The sequence below is a fragment of the Panthera tigris genome, chromosome C2 (genome assembly GCF_018350195.1).
Source record: "Panthera tigris isolate Pti1 chromosome C2, P.tigris_Pti1_mat1.1, whole genome shotgun sequence".
Lineage (NCBI taxonomy): Eukaryota > Metazoa > Chordata > Mammalia > Carnivora > Felidae > Panthera > Panthera tigris.
Genome location: NC_056668.1, coordinates 134,496,986 through 134,522,349, shown reverse-complemented (window position 1 = coordinate 134,522,349; position 25,364 = coordinate 134,496,986).

Genomic DNA, 25,364 nt, shown 5'->3' with positions numbered 1-25,364 from the left:
ACAGAGCATGAGCGGGGAAGGGGCAGAGAAAGAGGGAGACACAGAATCTGAGGCAGGCTCCAGGCTCTGGAACTCATGAACTGTGAGATCATGACCTGAGCCGAAATCGGACGCTCAACCGACTGAGCCACCCGGGCGCCCCTAAGAGGAGAGATTATATGGTGATCTTCATAGATATGAAAAGACATTGGAGAAAATTCAACAACCTTTTGTTTGTTTGTTTGTTTTGTTCATTTTTGAAAGAGAGAGACAGAGACAGAGTGTAAATGGGAGAGGGGCAGAGGGAGAGGGAGACACAGAATCCGAAGCAGGCTCCAGTCTCTGAGCTGTCAGCATAGAGCCGGACGTGGGGCTCAAACCCACAAACCATGAGATCTTGACCTGAGCCGAAGTTAGATGCCTAACCGACTGAGCCACCCAAGTGCCCCTAATTTTTTTTATGTTTGTTTGTTTGTTTATTTATTTATTTATTTAATGTTTGTTTATTTTTGAGAGAGAGAGAGAGAGAATGAACGGGGGTGGGGCAGAGAGAGAGGGAGACACAGAATCCGAAGCAGGCTCCAGGCTCTGAGCTGTCAGGACAGAGCCGGCTATGGGGCTCGAACTCACAAACTGCGAGATCATGGCTGAACTGAAGTCAGACGCTCAACCGACCAAGCCACCCAGGCACCCCAAAAAAACCAACAATCTTGATAAAACACTCACTGAAATAAGAATCAATGGATATTTCTTTAATACAATAAAGGAGCCATAAAGGGCTATCATCCCTACCAGATATTAAAACCTAAAAGTAAAATTCTAAAAACTTTCTCCATTTGAAACAATATAGTAAATATCGTTGCATAAATATTGTTGCATAAGTAGACGGAGAGATCAATAAAGAAAAAGGCACAAATGATTATGGGAATGAAGTGTTATATAAAAAGGGCAACATAAATCAGTGCAGGAAAGATGGAATTTTTAATAAACAGTGTTGGGTTAACTGGATAGCCATTTTGGAAAAATACAAATATGAAATTAGATATATACCACATACAAACATCATGGATACATCTGGCCCACATAATTATCAATCCTGGGAGAGAATTTTGTGATTTGGACATGGGGAAATTCTTCCTAACTATGAATCTAATCTAAAAGCAACTGAAGATAGGTAAATATTATTACATAAAAAAATGTGAAGGCAAATCAAGAAACTATAAAAAACAAAAACTATTGGAAAATTTATAACACAAAATATCGGTATTTCTAATATACAAAGGACTGCTAAAATCTGAGGGACAGAATGAACAAACCAATAGATAATGAGGAAAAGCCAACAGCAGGAAGCTCACAGATTAACACATAAAAATACTCTTTAATATATGAAAAGATATTCAACCTTAATGCCTAATCAGGGAAATAAAAATAAAAGAGCATCAAGTTCTCCTTCTTACCTACTGGATTTGGAAAAATCACAGTTTGACAAATACTGGCTAGAAAACTGTAGAAATTAGCATTTTCTTACTTTACCAATGGAAATCTAATCTGGTAAAAGGCTAATGGAGGCAGTGTTGTTAATAACTAGAAAAATAACATGCATTATCTTTCCAACCCTATACTCCACTTCTAAAAATCTATCTAAAAGTTAAGCTGCCAGAAAACCCCCCCTTATTTATGCACAAAATCATTCCTTGCAGAAATTTTTATCATATCAAAAGATTATGAACAACCCAGATGCTCTTCTTTTTTTAATGTTATTTTTATTTTGTAATATTTTAAAAATGTTTACATATACTTATTTTGAGAGAGAGAGAGAGAGAGAGAGAGGCAGAGAGAGAGGAAGAAAGAGAATCCCAACCAGGCTCTGTGCTATCAGCACAGAGCTGGATGCAGGGCTGGAACTCAAGAACTGTGAAATCATGACCTGAGCCAAAATCAAGACTCAGATGCTTAACCAACTAAGTCACCCAGGTGCCCCCTTTTTATTTATTGGGGGGGGGGAGAGAGAGAGAGAGAGAACACAAGTGGGGGCAAAGAGCAGAGGGAGAGAGAATCTCAAGCAGACTCCATCCTCAGTGTGGAGACTGACATAGGGCTCAATCCCATGACCCTGAGATCATGACCCCAGCTGAAATCAAGAGCCTGTCACTCAACCAGCTGAGCCACCCAAGTACCCCCAGATGTCCTTCTTTAGGACACAGGCAAGCAAGGGAATAGCAGGCAGTCATAAGAAACAAAAATTGTTACACACCGAGACGGAGAGATCCTTAACAAATTTTTAGGTTTAAAAAAGGTACAGAAAAAGTAAATATGCCACGTTTATGTCAGTAAAAGAAATATGTAAATCCATGCAAATATAATGAATCGAAGGAGAATTGACATCTTTATCATGCTAAAGGAAGACAAAGTGTGACTTTCAGTTAAACGTGGAGGAATGAGCACGTGTGTTTGTTTTAGGGTTCTCTATAGAAATAGATATATTTATTTTTAATTACATATAAATGTATAATATTACTAAATAGTATATATTGGTTTGTGTATTTATGTGTTTATTTATCATTTATCATTTTAATTTCTATATTATAATCATTTATATATTATATTATATATTAATAAGTGAAATAAATATAAACAGAGAGGAGCACCTGGGTGGCTCAGTCAGCTGAGTGTCTGACTCTTGATTTGGCTCAGGTCTTGATTTCAGTTGGTGAGATCAAGCCCCGTGGCAGGGGCTCTGTGCTAACAGCATGGAACCTGCTTGGGATTCTTTCTCCCTCTCCCTCTGCCCCTCCTCCATGCACGTGTATGTTCTCTCTCTCAAAATAAATCTCAAAACAAAGATTAAAAAGAAAAAAGCTAGAGAAGGAGGGAGCCAAACCATAAGAGACTCTTAAAAACTGAGAACAAACTGAGGGTTGATGGGGGGTGGGAGGGAGGGGAGGGTGGGTGATGGGCACTGAGGAGGGCATCTGTTGGGATGAGCACTGGGTGTTGTCTGGAAACCAATGCGACAAGAAATTTCATATTAAAAAAAGAATAAATAAAATAAAATGCAAAAACAAAAAAATCAATAAAAATAGAGAGAGATCGATTGATTGCTTAATTTAAGAAATGGGCTCACGTCACTGTGGAGGTTGTCAAGTCCAAAAGCTGCGAGGTTAGGCTGGCATCCTGGAGACCCAGGGAAGAACGAAGGCTGCAGTTCAAGTCCACAGGCAGTTTGCTGGCAGAGTGCCTCGCTCTTCAGGGGAGGTCAGTCTGTTTTCTTCAGGCCTTCAACTGATTGGATGAAGCCCATGCACATTACGGAGGGTTTTCTTTTTTCAAAACCTACTGATTTAAATGTTAATTCCACCTAAAAACACCTCCACAGAAACATCCAGATGTGCTTAACAAAACACCTGGGTACCACGGCCTAACCAAGATGACACATAAAATTAGCCCTCACAGTGTCTATGTCTGTTCCTTCCGGAGGCCAAATAAAATGATAGTAAAGGAGGAAATAAATAACTGCATGTGATGGGTGCTGAGCAGACTGAGATACTAAAAGGATGTGGCCTCTTTGGGAATCAAGAAAAGTAGCCAAAAAAAAAAAAAAAAATTGCACAGGGGAAACAGGATGGGCAGGATTCGTGAAGCAAATGGAAGGAGAAAATGAGTTCAGCAAAGGGCAGCTTCTAATTTCTCTCCCCAGCCTATGGCACAGGAATTGGACTTTCATTTAGGGAAATGGCATCCATATAACACAGGTTTGTTTTGTTTTGTTTGTTCATTTTTAAGAACGATGATGAATCCTCTTACTCGGTTCCCATGATAACCTAAAAAAATCTTCTGCTGAGCCTATGTGCAAAGAATTAGCCTCCTGGCCTTCAGCAGACCAGCAGAAAACAAACATGGACACTGTGTCTTTGCCAATGACCGCCTTTCTTGCCCACCCATACATATCATTGATATGGTTCTTTCCCTGCTGGCCTGAGTCTGTCCTTTGAGTTTCTACTCCTCTATCCTTCTCCCCATCTACTAGAGTCACTGACATCCTCTCTTCTACCAGCGCAGCCTTAATCATTATTTCACTGGCCATTTTTGATCAGGCTTGCTTATTTAACCTGTGATAGTGCCATATAAAAGTTGAGACCCTTTGCAGCATCCCACACTTTTGTTCACCCAGCTTTTGCTTGCATAGGGCTGGATGGTTCCAAAAGTGGAGACAGGAGTGTGGTGTGCTCCTTGCTGATGACAAACTTGAACGTGTTAGAGTCTCAAAGGACTCCTCGGGAAATTCTGCAATACGACTTGAAAGGCAAGAGGTGCGACCTAACTGTAAGATTATTTGAGGTGGGGCACCAGTGTGGCTCAGCCGGTTAAGCATCCGACTTCACCTCAGGTCATGATCTCGCGGTTCGTGAGTTCAAGCCCCGGGTCGGGCTCTGGGCTGACAGCTCAGAGCCTGGGGCCTGCTTCAGATTCTGTGTCTCCCTCTCTCTCTGCCCCTCCCCTGCTCATGCTCTGTCTCTCTGTCTCTCTCTCAAAAATAAATACACATTTAAAAAAATTTAAAAACAGATTATTCTGTTTTTAGGCATTATGACATTATTGTCCTAATCATCTCTGTGTCAGTGGTTATGTTGAATTGGGTCTTCTGGTACATACTTTTGTTGATAAAACAAGACATATATTTCTCTTTAATTAGGGATATGTGACTTCTTTCTTCCTGGAACAAGCTCACCTGGGCTAACAAAGTAAATGCTAATGTTAACCAAAAAACCTAATTATTTACATTTCGTTTAATTGTCATGAATGAAAAGCAGTTGTTACTATAAATTTGTGTTTATGCGTGGTGCATCTATCAGAAATGCTTTAATATTTGGATAAGAATATTCTTGGCAGCCATTACATCACTTTTTTCCGATCCCACTTTAATGACTATAGTTCATGTATCATAGTTATTATTTTTGTTTGTTAGATTTTAGTCGAGCAATAAAAATCCATTACAAATAATACAACTTGAATGCTTTATTTATCATCTTTGACTTTTAGTATCAGAGCAGTAAAAACTACTCAGCAGCATTATAACAATTTTTTAACTATTGATTTGTTAGTTTTGTTTGTATTTTTAAGGCACACTAGTAAAAGTGACTTTCAACATGCTATACACACTTTTACTTAACATTTACCGTAAATGATTAATATAAAGCAGAATATTGGTGCATATGGAAATGTTCTGGGGTTTTTCTTTTCGCTTTATTTTTCTTCTATCCTTTTCATCATAAGATCCAGGATCTGCAGCAGAGAAACACATAGAACATGTAATCCTAAAATTCGAGGACCACCGTCCTATATAACATGCGTACCCACCCAGCATGATCCTTAGCTTGGGCAAATATTACCCCTGAAAAGGAGTCACTGAAGGCTTTAGAGATGAATTGATCAGCCTTCTCAATTACATGACAAGAAATACAAACCCACTGCTGTGCCACTGCATGGCGTTTTGAAAGATCTAAGTTGTCAAAGTACTCCGCCTGCATTGGAATTCACCACATCCTTCAGAGACTCCTTGAGCTGGTTTTAACATACTGTCTTTGTTCCTCAGATCCATATATCCTATTCTGTGTCCCAGGAAGCTGACCTATACGGACTGCATCAACTAGTTCTCTTGTCCTCTGGATTCCAGTTGAGTTTGACCAATAGGAGGCACCACTGGGGGACCAGAGTCCCTTGGTTCCATCCTTGTTGGGTCACCCAAGTTTTGTTGCACCTTCTTTGAGAAGCCACATTTCTTCTTATATCAACCTTTTCCACAGCTACAGGTGCTCTCTCTGGGTTCCAATTAATCATTTCCTCCACTTATCCCTAGGATCTAAGGGTGGCAATGGCTCCCCAGTATTGTTAGTCCTTGAGTAGTCTACCTTCATTGATTTCCTTCACCCTGCCCTCAGTAAAGAGTTCCTTTATTAAATGCTTCTCAGTTACCCTGCTTGAGTGTGCTATTTATTTCTTTTCCAGAAATACTCCCATTTCTGCCACTCAGCAATTGAGGACTAAGACTTTGGTCCAATCCTGGGAGGGCCAGGAGTTCCAATGTAGGTGTTCATTGTCATAATCCATTACACAATGTCCGCTCCCACCAGCTCCCTGGGCTTTGTCTTACAAATTATTTACTTTTCATGTTATCTTTTTAGAAATATATATTCCTAGAAGTGCTGAAGCCACAGTTGGCTGTAGATCATGGTTGTGAACAAATCACCACAAGCCTCCTGAGTTTTATTCATGAACTTATATTTCATACTTGCTACTTTCTCGCATGTTGTTTGGCTTAAGGAAGTATCCCACTCACCAATCCCCTGCTTTTTCTCTGCTTTTGTGTTTTACCACCTTGTCAGCCCCTCACGGAAGGAAAAAAACATGCTTGTCAAGGTAATACTGAGATCCAAAAACGAAGAGATTTTAGGCAGCAAATTAATATTCACTGCCCATACTCAGCTCAATTTCTTATAATAATTTAGCACCACATATGGTAGTTATGAATAAGCATTGATAAGAGAAGTTTCCTAATCTTTTCCACATGATCCAGAAGAGAAAGATTTTTAAAACTTCAGTGAGCCAATAAATATTAATAGTTTCAAAATGGGTCCAAAACTCTAACCAATAGAAATGTGGAGCTGGGGATTTGCTTCGTTGCAAAGTTACAGAGAAGTAATTGTTAGTATGGCTACCTTAGTGCCATTGTTGGTCTCTGGACATCCAAAGGGTTCTTGGTGCTGAATGAAGTGTCTAGAAAGGCAAAAATAGTTGATTACAAAAAACTTTCATTCCTAAAAGCCACAAATCAAATAAGAAGGAAAAATTAAGGAAAAAATTCACCTGTTCAATGTTTATTTTCCCATTTTCTTTTATCTTTTCTGATTATGAAAAGCAGAGGTGGCCGGCAGACAGGAAATAACAGTACGTGCACACACAAATCCAGAGTGTGGACATTCCCCAGCATTGATTGAGATTTGTTTCTATCTAAAATGATATCCCCAGGGGCGTCTGGGTGGCTCAGTCGGTTAAGCGTCCAACTTCGGCTCAGGTCATAATCTCATGGTTTGTGGGCTCGAGCCCCATGTCAGGCTCTGTGCTGACAGCTCAGAGCTTGGAGCCTGCTTCAGATTTTGGGTCTCCCCCACTCTCTCTCTCTGTCTCCGCCCCCCCCTCCACGCATGCTCTGTCTCTCTCCTAAAAGTAAGTAAATATTAAAAGCAATTTAAAATTATATCCTCAAACATGAGGAAAACAGATAAGACCCTGCTCAAAAATGCAATTGAATCCGATAACTTGATATCCCAACAGAGGAGTTCATTTGAGAAATATTGCAATAGAAATAATCATCTGCAGTCAGAAAGATTCTTTTAAAACTTTGGCCAACTGGTGTCCAAAAAGTGACAAGAAAAACAACATAGTACTATTGTTTTTCTCCTTCTGACCTTTGAAATTTCTTTTTAAAACTTCATAAGGATCCAGAACTTATTTTTATCTGTAAATTGAATGAAGAGGGAAGCCTTCATTATGTATACATTATATACATATATATACATATATATATATACATATATATACATACATATATATATATATATATATATATATGGCTTACAAACTTGTATGCCACAGAGTTAAATGCCGGAAGATCTAGGTTCACATGAGGATGTTGGTTTTAGTTTTATAAGAAATACGGGCTCAATAAAAAGAGAGAATAAAGCATCATGATATGGAACAATTTCTATTTTTTGGGAACCGCACATTTATGTATAAACTATAACGTCAAATTGCATACCAGTTAGAATAATAAAGGATGACTAATAATGTTTAGTAAACAATAAGAAAGAATTATCACAGGGTGGAGGGAAGCAGCCCCTACTTTCTCTAATTTTTAAAAATGAGCCAGGAAGAAGAAATATTGTATCACAAGGACAATTAACGTAGCAGAGAGGGAATTGGATTTTGGTGCTAGATTTACCGTAAACTAGTTGAAGGACCCTCCCCGAGGCCTCATTTTCTTCAGCCCTAGAATTTGGAAGAAGAGCCGTGAGGGGGTGGACCAGATGATCTTTAAGATTGCTTACTGTGCCAGAATCAAATGTATTCTAAATCTATCGTAAGTAAGTTCCATTTCACACATACACACACACAAGAGATAAAAATGCCAGTTGTTATCTTTTTCCTAAGGCTTTGGTTTTGTTTCAGACCTTATTTTGGAAAGGGAAAAAAAATCACAGATGAATCACTGCAAATTATGATACCAGTCATGGATCTTATCAAAATTGGCGACTCATCCATTTTCAGCAGTTTTGCTAGCCATGGGAAAAATGCAATTTCTTTCTCTCCTTTCTCCAAAGGCCAAAGGAACATGATTGCATCCTTTTCTCCAATCTATAAAAAAGGCCCTGACCATTCCTTATTGTTTTGTGCATTTTCGTACTTAATCCATAGGAATAATATTGTTCAAGTCCATTTTGAAGTCAGTCTTTTCAAAAGGCTAATGTTCATGTTTGGATTTTTCTGGGAGAGTAATGATATAATAATTATAATAACAAGTATTTACTCTAATTTGATATTTATTATTATTCATTTAATGCCCTGTTTCATTTTGGTTCATAAAAATGCCAATTTTATGTAATAGGAAGGGCATTGAATTTTGAGTTAAGAACATATCTATTTGTGCTCATCTTTGGTACTGACATCTGTGTGACCTTAGGCTTGTCATTTACACATGGAGCCTTCGTTTCCTCCTCAGTAAAATTAGAACCCAAATAAAGCCTATCGGATATATTTCCCAAGGTTATTGTAAAAATCAAGTAAAATAATTATGTAAAACCACTGAAAATTGTTGAGCATGATGCAATATACTAATTATTATTTCCTCATTTATGTTGTCCTAAATAATTCTGCTCTCCAAGGAGCATTGAAACTCTATAATATTCTATTCACTTCAGAGTTTTTGTGGACTTTTTGGATTTGGGGTTGGTCAGTTTACAACTCAAACACATCTACCTAACCCAGAACTGGTATTGGTAGCCCAGTTAGCAAGCTAACAGCTACGATGTGCAATACACATAAGTGTCCCTGACTTGCTTAAGGGCATGATATGGACGTAGCTTCTGAAAGATACGAAATCTGGATGTTCTGCTATTCGCCTGTGTCCCAGCAGTTGAGAAATCTTCCTCGCTGGAAGCAGTATAACTGTGATGGCGATAATTTAAAGAGAGAGCAAATTTTCAAAGGTCACCTTTATTAACCCCGTGCCGTCCAAAACTTAAACCTTTTCCATTCGGCAAAGTGACTATTTTTCAAGTTTCCCTCAGCCTCCACAATGAAGGGAGTTTTTGCTTATCGAGTTCACTGCCAGGAAATAAACTTGAGAGTAGTGATTGCCATAGATCTATGGAGAGATTAAGAGTTTGCAGAGACGGTGGAATATGCAACAAGGTGGCGGTTCCATGTGCAGAAGCATGGTGAGAAAGTTCCTTTTAGCGTTCTCAAAGAAAATCACGGTAACCTGGAAAGTTAATAAAGTTCCTTGAATATAAACAGGCTGGGGAATTATTGGTTTTGAATTACTGGCAATAGTGAAGAGGGTTAAATACAGTTTCAGAATGAAAATTCGTTTTATTTTGTCAGGAAGTGAGCGAGCAAAGAGGTGCTAGGCAAGAAAAAGAAAGAGAGAAGATCACTGGGGCCGATACCAAAAAGTGCAACCTGAATTCAGAGATGACAGAGCAGGTGAAGATTTGCAGTGTGGCCACCGCAGGGTCACCTACAGCTGAGATAACCAGAGAGGCGAGAAGAGAGAGGGAGGGAGAGTGAGAGAAAGAGAGAGAGACAGAGCCACCATGCAAATGTAGCCGAGTACTTTACTACTTGAATTCTGAATGAGATCTGATCTTTTCTCTCTCCCACCTTCTTTAACACTCTCCTTCGAAATAACGGAAAGACATAAAAGCTCTAAAATTTATGATTCCTTCTTTCCTGCAGCAAACATTGTCATAGTACTGTTTTAATGAAAATGAGTCACTCCAGTCTGCCTTGCTGTGCAATGTTGAAGTTTGGTGCTCAAACCTTGTACTCCAACCTAACTTTTCTTGCTTTTGTTTTGGTTAAACATATGTCCACTTTCAAACCAAGGTTCACATTTCTCCCTCTGGCTCATTAAAGGAAGCTGCAGGAGGAAGGCTTTCCATGTTTTCACTCCTTGCATTCAGATGTCCTGTCTCACAGCTAGGTTTTACAAATTCATAAGGCTGGAATGACCTGAAGGGTCATTTCAAGTTACCCATTACGGAGCTGGAATCGAAACCCAAACTCAAAATCCTATGTCATTCATGATGGCATTACCTGAGTCACTTAACTTTTTAAGTTCTTTGAACTTCAGATCACTCCCTTATCTGCAAATAGGAATGAGCCTGTAATTTCAAGGGTCATTTTGGGAATTAAGTGGGATGCTGTAATTAAATTTCAGAAAAGACACACACTAAATGTCAGCATCATGCCTACCTACCCATTACTCCTTAACCCATTTATGAGAAGAACTACATCTAAAACCATTGAGGAAAACAAAACCATTCTGTGTTTTAAAAAATCACCTAAAGATAGAAGTCACACACATTCATGGTAAATTCGAATAAAGACAAAGATTAGGAGGTAAATAAACCTGTTTTGGATCCCAGCTCCATACTTACGAGTTCTGTGAACTTTGATTCTCAATCTCTCTGAGTTTCAGTCTTCTCTTCAGATCCACTGAGATTTCTTTGCATATTACATGAGATCATTTACTTAAAATGTATTGCTTCATTCATGCACCAAAATAGTTTTTGACAGCTACTGTCCTAGGCACTTGGGAATACATCAGTGAACAGATAGAAATCAAGCAACAGGTAGAAATTTCTGTCCCATGCAGGTTTTAGTTGTGGTGGGATAAGATAGAGATTAAAAAACAAATAGGATAATGTATATGATATGCTAAAAGTTATAAATGCTATAGGACAGGGGTGCCTGGGTGGCTCAGTCGGTTAAGTGGCCAACTTTGGCTCAGGTCACGATCTCATGACTCGTGGGTTCGAGCCCCGCATCGGGCTTTGTGCTGCCACTCAGAGCCTGGAGCCTGCTTCAGATTCTGTGTCTCCCTCTTTCTCTGACCCTCCCCCACTCATGCTCTGTCTCTCTCAAAAATAAATAAACATTAAAAAAAAATAAATGCTGTAGCAGAAAGTAGAAGTAAAGGAGATTGGGAGTTTGGCAAGAAGTTTTGTGGGGTGAAGGGATGGGAAAGTATGTTATAGGCTTAAATATGATGATCAGGGTAGGGCTCACTGAGAAGGTAAAATTCGACTAAACACTCAAAGAGGTTCAATAAGTCAGTCAAGTGGTAGTGTGATGAGGAGAGCATTCTCGGCAGCAAGAACAGCTAAAGCAAAAGCCCCAACCACTGAGAGGCTAATACGATTGGAAAGAAGCAACAGGGAGGACGGTAGAGGAGAGACAAGAGGGGCAACGGGGACCAGAGCACATAGAGGCTTAAAGGCCCTTGTGAGGACTTTGAGTTTCAAGCAAAATGGAGACCCTTTGGGTCTTGAGCAAAGCCATGGCATGATCTAATAAATGCTTTAAAAGGATCTCTGAGCTGCTGTGTTGAGATTTCTCAACTGTAGCAACATGGGTTAATAGCAGAACAACCAGTTAGGAGGAGAATCTGGGAGAGGAATAAAGCAAGTGACAGCAATGGAATGGTGAGTGGTAAAAGTTTGGATTTAAGTTGAAAGAAAGCCCACAAGATTTTTCTTAGTGAATTGAATATTAAGAGTGAGAGATAGAGAGGAGCTGAACAAGGTCTCTAGATTTTTGGGCCAGACAACAGGAAAAATAGAGTCGCCATCAGCTGAGGTGGGGAAGATTATGGGTTGAGCCAGTTTCGAGGCAGAGAGAGAAGGAATTCAATCTAGGCATAGCAAGCTTCCCCTAGATGTCTACAGCATACATAAGTAAAGATGCTGAAAGGACAGTTGGATCTATGATTCTAGAGCTCCAAGAAGAGGCCTGGGCGGCTTTTTCCATTCAGGAGTCATCAGCACTTAGAGATATGTGAAGCTGTGAGACTAAGTAAGACCAACAGTCAAGTGAATAAAGCTAGAGAGGGGCAGGGAACTAAGGACCGGGAAAACAGTCCAGTGACCAGAGAGGTAAGGGAAAGGCTGGGGAACACATCTGGAAGCCAAGTCAAAAAAATGCATCTAAAAGAAGGGGGAATGATCAATGACTACAAATGTTACCAACGTAAGGTCATGTAAGGCGAGGAGTGATCTGGCCACACGAACATCCCACTGCCACCTTGACAGGAGCAGTTTTGGTGGAGTGGTGGCAGTGGGGGGGGGGGGAAGCTTAACTGTGCCAAGTTTAAGAGATAGTAGGAGTAATTTGTGAGGAATTTGTGAGAGAGCAGAGATGTGCTTTCAAGGAGTTTTGCTGTAAAAGGGAGAAACGAAATGGAGTTGTAGCTGCTTTGAGAAGGGGAGTTAAATCCGGCAGTTTTGATGTGGAAGAAATTAGAGCATGACTGAGGGTTGATATTATGTACGTCAAGCTCTTGGAGCAAGGCTCGGTAGTTAGTATTATCTGCACTCCCCAAGAGCCCATGTTTGCACTTGGTAATCTTCCCATTTTGCACCTTGTCTATTGATACTTCCCGACGTGTAGGTACCTGCAGATATAAACGACAAGGTTGGTCTATGCCTGAAAGGGATGGGGAAGCTCAACTTCAAAGGAAAGTCTTCCCCTGTGTTGTGGAATCTCCTTTTTACTACGTTCGGGCAGACGCACTATTTCAAGGAACAACACCAAGGAGCGTTACCATGGTGGCCTATAATAACCACTTTGGAGCCGGTGCACCTGCACCGAGAGACACATACTCTCCCTGAAATGCCTCCTTCCCTCCTCGATACTACACTGATGTATTTTTCCAGAGAATGCCGTGGTGAGGCTTATCTCCTTAGCTTAAGACTTCCCACATTCCTCAACTGTATTTCATTCACATGACAGTTGAAATACTATGGAAAGGAGAAGAGGAGAAAAACTAGAGGAAATGCTAAAACCAGCAGAAAGGGAACGTGACTAAGTAAGTGAGAAAAGTCCTCTATGAGGGGCAAGGGGTGATTGACCTGAATGGGAAGGAATGAGATAACTCCCCGGCAATAGCCAGAGTTGATACAGGATTAGGTGGATGTGACAAGCATCTGTTGGTTTTATCTACCCAGTGTCCAATCTCCATTTTCTGGTAGTAGTCCCCTGGAAACTATCACTACTCTATTGTCTACAAGCTCAGTGGAAGCCTTAGGAGAAGTCACAAGGCGAACCAATCACCTCTTCCTCTTGATGGAAGTGGCACCAGGAGGGGAAAGGATTGCTGTTGGCTTCTTGTCATGGAAATTTCCTCAAGAGCTGGTCTATTGGGACTCACTTCTCACATTCAGGGCTCATGGTCAGTGGGTGTGCTCTGCTATGACTGTACCAGTTGTTTGCACAACTATCTGCTCCATTCAGTCTAAATCCATGCTCTACCTGTCATTAAGTTTTGGGAGTATCGCTTCTAAGATACCCTGGTCTCTGCTAACTCCAAGGCTCAGTTCTTCAGCTCTTCCCTCATATCTGTGAGTTACATATCTTAAACATCACTTCCTTTTCCTTCTTTTTTTCCTTGTAGATTACGTTAAGCACAGCTACTTGCCATGTATTTGCAACCAAAGAATGGTAGGGAGAGACTGGACTAGTCTGGAAACCCAATTGCTACTGTTGACCTCCGAAATGACTTTTATTTTTTTATTTATTTTATTTTATTTTATTTTATTTTATTTTATTTCATTTTATTTTAGAGAGAGAGAGAGAGAGTGCGAGCAGGAGGGGCAGAGGAAGAGAGAGAGAGAATCTTAACAGTCCACTCCCAGAGCCCTACACGGGACTCAATCCCATGACCCTGGGAAAATGACCTGAACAGAAATCAAGAGTCAGATGCCCAACCGACTGAGCCACCCAGGTGCCCCCAAATGACTTATTTTTAAACACACCTATGAGTAGGTTGGATCTGCCCTCATATACAACTTTAGGGTTTTTCCATTACTCTTCTCACTGGCTGGATATAATCTCAGTACTGGCTACAAATTGGAATGCCTTGTGAATCAGCGGCTGCTCCTTTTGCTCAATGACAGGTCAACAGATGACTGCTTAAAATTCTTTTCCTTTATTTGCTCTTGGAACCAACAATAGCTATAAAAGAAATGGCACTGAAATATATAATATAAATAGAGAAGGATTCTTGAAATCTTCTATATATTCTAGATTGCCATTTGGGGGAAAAATCTCTTAAATCTATTAAAAAAATCTTTGTAATATATAAAATGGAAATTTGTTATCTAGATGCCACTCTAAGAGCCTTTTGCTCTTGGCTATGAAACCTTCATCTGAAAGCCTTTTCTTTTGAATTCTCTGCCACAGTTTTATGGGATGCTCAATGTAAACAGATGCCTCATATAAACTTCATTTTTATAGGTAGCTAATATACTAATATCCTACAGGGATAATTTAAGCTCCCAGGTGTCCAGGTTTTAACTAGGCTACAAAGAAAATTTAGCCAAGGACAATGGGACAAACTACCTAAGCTAGAAATGTCATGGCTCTTTCATGAGGCACCAGGATTTCAGGTAACTTCGAAATAATGTCACACAAAGAACAATCTGGCGAGGGAAGAGACTCCATTAACTGAGGTGATTCAAATTTATAGATTATGTTGGGGCAATTTAGAAGCAGGGAACCCTTGTATATATTACTTATATATGTAGTTCTACTTTGAAACTTGGAGCAAAATATCAACTCTTTTTACCAGGGTACTATATTCTGAGAATACAGAACAGGGTCCATGCAATTAGAGAGTACATAATGCAAAATAGACCAAAAATACCACACACACACACACACACACACACACACACACACACGTTATATTTTTGCATGTGGTGGAGCTCCTAGTGAGAAGAAATTTAAACCTTTGCAGGAGAAGCCACCAGCCAAGCTTTATATTCAGAAATTGGCTGGAAGCAGATCTTTGGCTCTTCCCTAAAGACAAAAGTGGTCTTTGTTAGTAATTTAAACATAAGGCTGGGAGTCACTCTTGCCCTGGTGTAGCAAACCCTTTATAGCTGCCTCCCAATTACAATACAGAATACTGAGCTGAGAACTGGAAAGGAAGTTGGGTACACTGGCATTGGAGCAAAATGCTTGTTGGAAGAAAACAGTCCCTTCTCTTTGAAGGTTGAATATTGTAAGAACCTCTGCAAATGATGAGCTTAGCAACTGAGGTCTCTGCCAAACAGAGGTGATGGAAATGGGAAGTTGGACTGAGGCTTGATATAATGCCTGGAATTAGGTGGGTCATGAGATTTTGTCCAGCATCTTTCCACAGCTGGAGACTCCGTAGGCACGGGCGTGATGCTCTGGGGCAATGACCCGGCATGTTCGTATGAACTAAGAGCCTAGCATGCAAGCATGCAGTAGGAAGCAGGCAAGGAAGAAGTTTGCAACTAGTAAACCATGTGGCTGCAACTGAAGTAATGCATATCTATTAAAAGGGGCACCAGAGAGAGATCCAGAAGTCCTCTCCAGTGCTCTCCAAGGTGCAGTTTGGAAATAAGATGAAGTCTCTCAAGAGTGTAAGTCACAAGAAGTCTTGACACTTCGGGCGTGCTGATGGACTGAAGAGAAGTTGCTGGATTTTCTCCTAACCTGGTATGAGAGCTAATTTTATGTATTGATTTGTCTAGACTATGGTGCCCAGCTGTTTGATCAAGTACCAGTCTAGATGTTCTGTGAAGGTATTTTGTAGATGTGCTTGACATTTACGGTCAGTTAACTTGAAGTAAAGCTTACCCTCAATAATATGGGTGGGTCTACATCTAATCTAGTTAGTTGAAAGCCTGAAGAGCAAAAATTGAGGTTTCCTGGAGAAGGAATTCTGGCTCAAGACTGTACTATAGAAATCCTGCCTGTGTTTCAGCATGCCAACCAGTCCTGTGGATTTCAGGCTTGCCAGTCCCTGTAATAGCATGAGCCAATTCTTTAAAATCATTCCCTCCCTCTCTCTCTCTCTCTCTCTCTCTCTATATATATATATATATATATATACATATATATATATATATATATATATATACATATATACCCCACCTTAAGTGAATAGCCTTCTATTTTTTTTGGTTCTGCAGTTCTCAGTTTCTGATAATATATACATATGTATATATATATTATATCAGATATATTATATATATTTAATAAACCCTGACTGATACACCTGGGCAGGTGAGTACTTGAATGATTGTTCAGAAAAAATGCAAAATATAATGACTGCATGTATACCCCAGCTGGTGAGACAGTCCATTTTGATCACATACATGCACAGTTGATAAATACAGACGTACTGTTCTATCGCTATATCGCTTAAACACTCTCATGCAGTTAAAATGATTTACAAAGACTTGCACATCTTTCTAATATAAGAATCACTCCTTTTTTGTGAGTAACGTCCCTCATCTCTCTCTTTTAAAGTACATTTTCTGTAAATTATCTTTCTAGCACTATTTTCTACTTGAAACGAAACTGCAAGAAAGGGGAATCCCAGGCAGGCTCTTCTTGTACTATATATTTAAATAACCCCAGAGCTTTGGCAAAATTCCTCCATTCTCTTTAAGTTTCGGAGACAGGTAGGCAAGTGCCCAAGAAAGGCTGGGGCAGAGTGAGTCTGGCACACACACACTGAGAACTCTAGGACCCAAAGACACAAGACAGAGGGCTATTCACTTGCAGAGAGGGGAAAAAACAAAATTCAAAACTGAAGAGACCAGAGACCTTAGATCATATTCATTCATTCATTCATTAAAAATTGATTAAGCATTGACTACACACAAGAGTGTATATGTGGTGGCAGGGAGAGGTGTGGGGGGTATGGTACACAGCCTATCCCTTTCAGGGCTGTAAATTATGTACCGTGGTCCCAATTTGTGCATTAGAAATCTGATCATGAGAAAGATAAGAAATGCGGTGGATCTAGAATGCATCTATAAAGTAAGTACACAAATAACTGTGTCACAAGAGAGAAACTATGAGGTCTCATCCATGCGGGAGGGAGGCAATTGGAGAGAATGCCTTTAGGGAAGAGATCATGATGTGCTCTGCACTTCCAGAAGCAAGTGACACCTGCAAACAGAAGATGAGTACCCTGAAATCAGGGCCAGATTAAGATTTTTAGAGGCCCTAATCCCCAAACAGATTACGGTGATACCCACCTCCCTCTATTATTATATAGTATATATACTATAATGACATATAATTAATATAATATAATATAATATAATATAATATAATATAATATAATTATATAATATAATTATAATATATACATAATTCAAAACAAAAGTGCTTAAATTTTTAAGAAATTGAAGAAATCCAGCTGGGTTCCGATTGTTTCGCCATGATGACCACTTTGTTGTTTTTCTTGGATTAACACATCCTTTCAAAACCAGTTGGGGGGAGGTTCTCCTCTTTTGCTTGTTCATTAAATTTGTTCTTAGTCTGTCTATACCAGGATGCATAAAGTTTTATTGGCACTCAGCCGCACTCATTCACTGATGCATCATCTATGACTGCTTTCCCACCACAGTGGCAGAGTTATGTAGTTGCAATAGAGAGCAACGGCCCAGAGATTAATGGAGTGTTACACCCAGGCAGAAGTACAAAAATGGTGTGTAAGCAGTATGCGTTTACCTGGGAAAATAGGCTGATAATCTCATAAGAAGCCTCACAGAATGGCGGTTAATGAGTTAGGTAGCTATTAGTTACTCAGTTAGTTAATTTACCTTTACGAGCACAACTTCCCAGCTCAGTCTACCTCCTGGGAGCGGATCACCCAGGACTAGATTGAAAATCGACTGAAGATCCCGAAATTGATGCGGGTATAAAGTGTGTCTCATTTACCAGACCACTGATCCTATGACTCTCCGGTCCCCACTTCACCCCTATAGAGGCAGCCATAGCCAAGTTGATGATCAGAAGTCTGCTTGATGACCAGAGAATCCGAGGAAGGGGCTGAAGTGAATTGCGATGGCAGCAGATGGAGAACTGTCTTATACAGACTGGGGTAGTCTGGTCAATGGAACCAGAGTTCCAGAGTCCATGAACTCTTATAGTGGGTGGATAGGCACCGCTAGGGTTTGCCCCTATAATCTTCCTTTTACAGTGTTGCCAGCCTCCCTTCTTAGGACACATTCATTCTTTAGAAATCTGAATCTATTCCCTAGGGCTGCAGTCAAGTTTTGCAAACCCAGTCTCCCGTCTGGTTCCGTTCTGTCTCTTTAGGTCAAGATCTGTTCTCATCTATTGCTTTTCTTTCTTAATTTTCAAGGGCATCCCTCTGTAGTGTTCAAGTTCAACTGAGAGGAGTTGATGGCATTTTGGTTTTTTTCATTCACACAAGTTGAGAGAGGATTCAGCTATTCTCATTGTCACGCACCTCACCGTGTGAGTAATTACTTCCTCAGGAGCTCATCTGGTGCCACGAGCATGTGTTCACCTATTCAGGGATGTAGACAAAGAGCTCATTTAGAGGCCCTAAAACCTTATCAAATCCTGATTTATACAGGTAACCACATCAATAAACACATCAAAATCCTGCTGGGTACTGACAGTCGCTAAATAAAACTGAACGCGTCTTTCTCTGATTTGGGACGCACAGCTCTCTTTCTTCTATCTTCCATCTTCCAAAGCTGCTGGCCCTGCCGACCCTGTCTGGTCTACTTTGCAAGGCATAGTACACCTGGACTGTTGGGAGTTGTGCTCCCAACTTAGAGCTGACTGTGCTCAACCACTTAATGTCACCCTGAACTGGCCCTTTAGCAATTGCCTACTTCTTTTTTTTTTTTATGTTGACCTGGGGCAGTTTAGGCTAATGGTTGCTCTTTGAAGAAATGTTTGCAAGGCAAAAAGATGAATCTTTTCAGCCTTTTGAAAGATGGGAGACAAAGAAATAACATTTTTGAAGCCAGTCATTGTGTTGTGTACTTTCCACACAAAGTATCTAGTTTAAACCTCAAAGCAGCTGCTTATTTTGGAGCTGAAAGCTGAAACTCAGCTGAGTTAAGTTAACTTGTCTAAGTTCTCCCAACCAGTAAGTGGTGAATCCAGCACCTTATTGGGCAGTCTGATCTCACGCTGTTATACTGTGTTGCCTTTTTTCCAACACCAGTTAGCTAGTTAGATTGGTGACTCTTAAAGCCACTGATGCATTATGATGAAAAACATCTGGTTCAGAGCTTCTTTCTGGTTTTAGATTTCATAAGCTCACCATCATACCCATAGCTGTGTCTGATACTTTCTGGAATAGGGTAAAGACCAACAACATAGATAAATTGACCTTTCCGTTAACTTCTTGCCATCCTCACTCCCTCGTAGTCACCAACGAACATCAGCTACAGTCAATATTCATTCAAATAATGCAGCGGATGTTTAGCTAGTACCTACTAGAAGCCAACCACTTGTGCTGAGCCTTATACAAAATTCTTGCCACAGATTGACCTAATCACTGAACACACTCGTTGCACAATGGCCAAGAAACCCAATAGATGGATGGACAACATAGGAGTTTTGGCGAATTTGAAAAAGAAACTTGTTTTTAACCACTGAGATTTTTCAAAACGTATATTAATAGCAGAAAAGCACCAGCGTATGATTAAAACTCTGTTAACCACACGTTTTTGCCCTTTATTCGGAGCACCCGACGCCACACCCGACCCACAGAGCAATCCTGTTGGGTACTGAATACTGACGCTTACTGAATTGCAAACGCTGAACCATTTCCAGTCAGAAGAGTCAAGCAGTCCCTGGCAGTGACCTCAGCTCGTGCTGACATCCCCGCTGCCCTTCTCAGAAGCTTCCTTTTTGTCTACTGACTGGCTTCAGGGGTGTGGCAGCTCGTGGAAACTACAACATACCAGAATATGAAACAATTCAGATATGGAATGAGAGTATGGACTAGGAAGAGACTAGAAGAGTATTTGCTCGCTGAACTTTAGTATCTTCTGTCAAATGGGAATGGTAGCCCTGCCACAGAAGAGCATGGTAACGCGCATGAAATAAGGTTGGTATAATGTTCATTCATTTAACAAAAACGTCATCAGACACTTAGTATAAACCAAATGCTATGACAGGCACTGGGGGGGACACGAGTAAACCAAACAGATACGCCCTTGCTTTTGGGGCCTTTATGGGTAGTGGGGCAACCAGACATTAAACAAGCAGGCTAATCTCGGAATGAGATTGTCAAATGTTCTAAAGAACTCTATAAAGTGCAGAGTGCTATGGGGATATATAATAAAAGCTCCCTGTGGCAGGTTGAATAACAGTCCCCCAGAAGACATCCATGTCCTAATCTGAACCTGTGTGAATACCTTACCTTACATGGCCAAAGGGACTTTGCAGATGTGATTAAGTTAAGAATCTCTAGAGCGAGAGACTATCCTAAGTTATCCAAGTGGGCCCGCTATAACCTCAAGGGTTTTGAAAAGCGGAAGTGGAAGACAGAGGCATGTTTGATTGCAGACGAGGAATGATGTGGAATGATACGGTGTGGGGAGGACGCAATCTGCCGTTAACTGCTTTAAAGACAAGAGTGGAGGCACAAGCTAAGACATACAGGTGCTTCCAAAAGCAGAAAAAGGCAAGAAAACACCCCCTAGAGCCTGCAGAAAGGAAAGTCCACGGATACCTTGATTTTAGCCCAGCGAGACTTTTGACCAACCGAACAACAGGATAATAGATTCATGGGATTTTGTGACACTGAATTTCTGGTAATTTGTTATAGCAGCCATGGGAACCTAATACAGTCTTACGCTTCACGGTCAGGGGGTGGGAATAGTCATTGGAAGGCTCTTTGAGGACTTTAACTGAGACTTGACGGTTGAGTTGGACTTCTAGTGGCTGGCCCGCTAGTTTCTGTCCCACTGTCCTCGTTTCACACCCCTCAGCCTGGCACTGATGCCCGTGGCCTTCTCTGGTGGCAGCTGTGTTCTCCTGAGGCAACCGGTCCAGGAGGTCACATTGCTGGCAGGCTCCATGAGGCCACATAGCTCTGATCAGGACCTCTTCCCACCACCCATCCATAGGGCATTCTACCATTCTTTCAACAAGTATGTATTGAACGCTACTATATGCCAATTCTGTTCTACATGCTGAGTATACGGCACACGAAAAGAGAGTCAATGTTCTTGTTGGTGGCATATAACTGGGGTTCATCTTTATGCGAAAGATGAACTCTATTGGGTCATAAGTTTTTGAAAAGCAGACCCACACATGAAACAAATTGATGTAATCTTAAAACGTGCTGTATAGTCTCGGGGCACCTGGGTGTCTTAGTCGATTGAGCATCTGACTCTTGATTTCTAACCCAGGTCATGATCCCATGGTCATGGGACCAAGCTCCATGTAGGGCTCTGAACTGGGCAAGGAGTCTGCTTAAGATTCTTTCTCTTTCCCTCTCTCTGCCATTCTCTCCACCCCTCTCTCCCTCTCTCTCTCTCTCTCTCTCTCTCTCTCTCTCTCAAATGAAAAAAAAAAAGTTCTACAGTCTAAAAAATGCCAAGAAACAATGAGCAGGGTGCAACAGAGACCTCATGAACACAATTCTAGGTAGCCAGAAGAATGAATTGACTTTGCTGTGTCCTGTTTCTTGCCACAGCGTTGGAGCGATGGTTACTGCAGCAAGACAGAGAATCGCCACTCCGGTTCCAGGAATTGCAAATGCCACACACACAACTGGCCTCTGGATTTAACAATAGAGTAGGTTCTTCTCCAAATGAGCAGATATTTTTTTTAATTTTTTTTTTTAACGTTTATTTATTTTTGAGAAGAGAGAGGCAGAGCATGAGCCGGGGAGGAGAGAGAAAGAGGGAGACACAGAATCTGAAAGAGGCTCCAGGCTCTGAGCTGTCAGCACAGAGCCGGACGTGGGGCTTGAGCTCACGGACCGTGAGATCATGGCCTGAGCTGAAGTCGGACGCTTAACCACCTGAGTCACCCAGGCGCCCCAAGAGTAGGTATTATTGTCAAGAGTAGGCGCCACACAAAATAGTTCGGCATAAACGTTGTTAATGTACTGTGCACACGTCCACAGCACTTTTTAAAAGTTTATGTCAAAAAACTCATTGTGATTTCCAGCACCTAATGGTTTGGGGGGCAGAGTTGTTTTGATTTTCATTTATGTTATTCTCACATCATAAGCGTAATACTGGTCTAGCATAGGTATATGTTCCCCAAAGGCCTGCCCGAAATTTCAGAGAGCATCTCAGCCCCCTCCAGAAAGCTAAGGAAAACCTGAGATCCTGGTGGAGCGTGTCCTCATCAGACCTTTTAAAGCACGCTGCAGTCATGCATAATAAAGGAGAATTCTGAAGTAGCTTCAACTGCCTATTGGTTTGAGAAGGTGACCTGCCCGTCCCTGGATATTTGGGTGGGAGACATTAATCAAGCATTCCTTTGTCAGTGTTAGTTAAATATAGTTAAATGATCCTATCTGCCTGGGCTGTTTAGACCTGTCAGAAGTAATCTGCCCCTTCTTGAGGATTGCCAAACAGGTTTTCATCCCAAGTGACTCAGTCATTTATTCCTGTTTAAATACAAATCTTACTTACCTCTGTAAGTCCTGGCTCACCCTTAAAAACTCCACGTGGGCTTAACACGCCCCACTGTACGAAGCGGGGAGAGTTGTTATGGATTCTTCTCATTTTTCTGAATACTACATAGACTGTGGCCAAATTCCCCAGAGAGTTGGGGCAAGCCGAAAGTAAATGTAGGGCAAACCACAGAGAGAGTATATACAGGGACTGATTTGGAAGGAAGCACTTGACCAACTTTGTAGCTTTGCTAACCCAGCACCTACACCAGGAAATCGGGAATTATCCAAGCAGCTCTCAAATCATATGTCAGAAAGCACAGATTACAATTTTCTGGTTTGTACCACACAGTGAAGATTTGCAACAGAAATGACAAAAATGAAATCCCCTTTCACATGGATAAGTGATTTCATAATGGGAACAGAGAACTGGGAGCTGTTCCCTTAATTGTCACAGAAACACTGTTTTTGTTTTTTTAAGATACCGGATTGGTTGGACTCTGTTTCCTCGTCTTCAGTGCCCGGATCTTTGCACAGTGGGACTGCAGCAAGAGGTAACATCATGGTTCCAGCAGCAGGAACGTCCAGCTCTCTACCCAGAATTGGCTTCTGGATGTGAGAGCCTTAGAAAAGTTCACACTCTTCCACTCCACAGTTTACTCTTGTAGAAATTTCTCCCACTGGCTTGTTTAGCAGGACAAAGAAAGACTCGTGTGCAAAGATGTTTATCCTAGTTGCGCTTATAACCAGAAGGAAAAGCGAAATATAATATAAATATAAAAAGAACGCACCTACATATTCCACAAAAAGCAGTTGGTTAAATTAATTCTGGTGCGCCCACGGAAAAGGAATAGTCTGCTGTCATCAACAGTTGTTTATAAGAACAAAACAAATTTGTTTTTTTCCTCATCCACACTTTTCTGTACTTCTGTCTTCTTAGTTTATTATCATTATTATTATTATTTTTTTTTTTTTTGCAAAATCATGATTGGTTGTTGGTTAGTAGACGGAAGGTACTGGAAGCTGACTGTGAAGGTACTAATATATACTCCGATGGACAACACTGAACAAGGCTTTTCTTTGAAAACAGTGACATACAGGACTCAGTAGTCATTATTGCCCAACCAATTCTTCGTCACTCAAACAGCTTTTATGTCTCGTACATCTAAGTACTTCCAACTGATGCTGCCTGTTATTCTACCTGCTCTCTGTTGGTAACAGCTGGTTGCCAGTTTGTGCTATCTTCTTGAAAAAGAAAAAAAAAAAAGGTCTTCTTAACCAAGTTCTTTCCTTCATGGGTTGACTGCACGGGAAAAGGCTCCCCCTGAGTTGGTGCTTATGGGAAGGGAAAATTTGCATTTATTTACTCGTAAAAAGTGCCATTGGGCTGAGAATCTTATTTCAGTTTAAACACACTTTTCTTCTTAGGTCAGTGGTTGTCTTGCTTTTCTGCATAGATTATAAGCTTGTCTTTGAACTGCTCGTATTGCCTAGAACAAGATTTTAAGTTGGCATATTTTATTTATTTTTTCTTAATTTTTTTTAATGTTTATTTATTTTGGAGAAAGAGAGACAGACAGAGAGCAAGCAGGGGAGGAGCAGAGAGAGAGGGAGACACAGAATCCGAAGCAGGCTCCAGGCTCTGAGCTGTCAGCACAGAGCCCGACGCGGGGCTTGAACTCACTAACCGCGAGATCACGACCTGAGCCAGAGTCAGACGCTTAACCGACTGAGCCACCCAGGCGCCCCTAAGTTGGCATATTTTAATAAATCCTGTTGGACAAATAAATGAAGTCCCTGTATCAGTGAATTTCCATATTTGTTTATCTCTAAAAGCATTGTTTAAATTAAATCTTATTTACGCCCCAATATTTTAAATAAGTCAAAGAGGAACTGGTCTAATTAAAGTAGAGGTGGAGAAGGACCAAAGCTAAGAGCGACCATTAATTCATCATGCAAACTAGGACATTGTTAGTAATGAAAGGAGGCACTATTAATGATCGCACTGGGGCAACATATTTTACAAATTATTCCTTTCAACTTTAGGAAGATCACAAGTTCAAATTTCCCAGAAGCAGTAAAGGAAACTGGCTGCACAAAATGGAAACTACAATTTGGAATAGGGATTGGAGGAATAGGGATTGGAGGGATTTGGAATAGGGATTGGACCTGCACTATAAGTGAGGTCCAGAGCGAAACAATAAACTGGACAAAAAATCTATTTGCAGAACACTGACGGTGGGTAATTCGGTCAATTTAGAAAGTGCTTGGGGCCCCTGGGTGGCTTGGTCAGTTAAGCGTCCGGCTTCAACTCAGGTCATGATCTCGCAGTTTGTGAATTTGAGCCCCGTGTCGGGCTCTGTGGTGACAGCTCAGACCCTGGAGCCTGCTTTGGATTCTGTGTCTCTCTGTCTCTCTCTCTGTCTCTCTCTCTCTGCCCCTCCCATGCTCACACTCCATCTCTCTCTGCCTCTCAATAATAAAAAAAAATTAAAAAAAAAATTAAAAGTGCTTGAACAAAACAACGAGGAAAAGATGAGCCTTCCCCAAATGAGCAAAGGATAGCTGCATAGGCAGCATATAGGGGAAAATATACAAATGGCAATGACCAATAAAAATGTTTTCAAAATGCTTATCTCACTCTTAATTA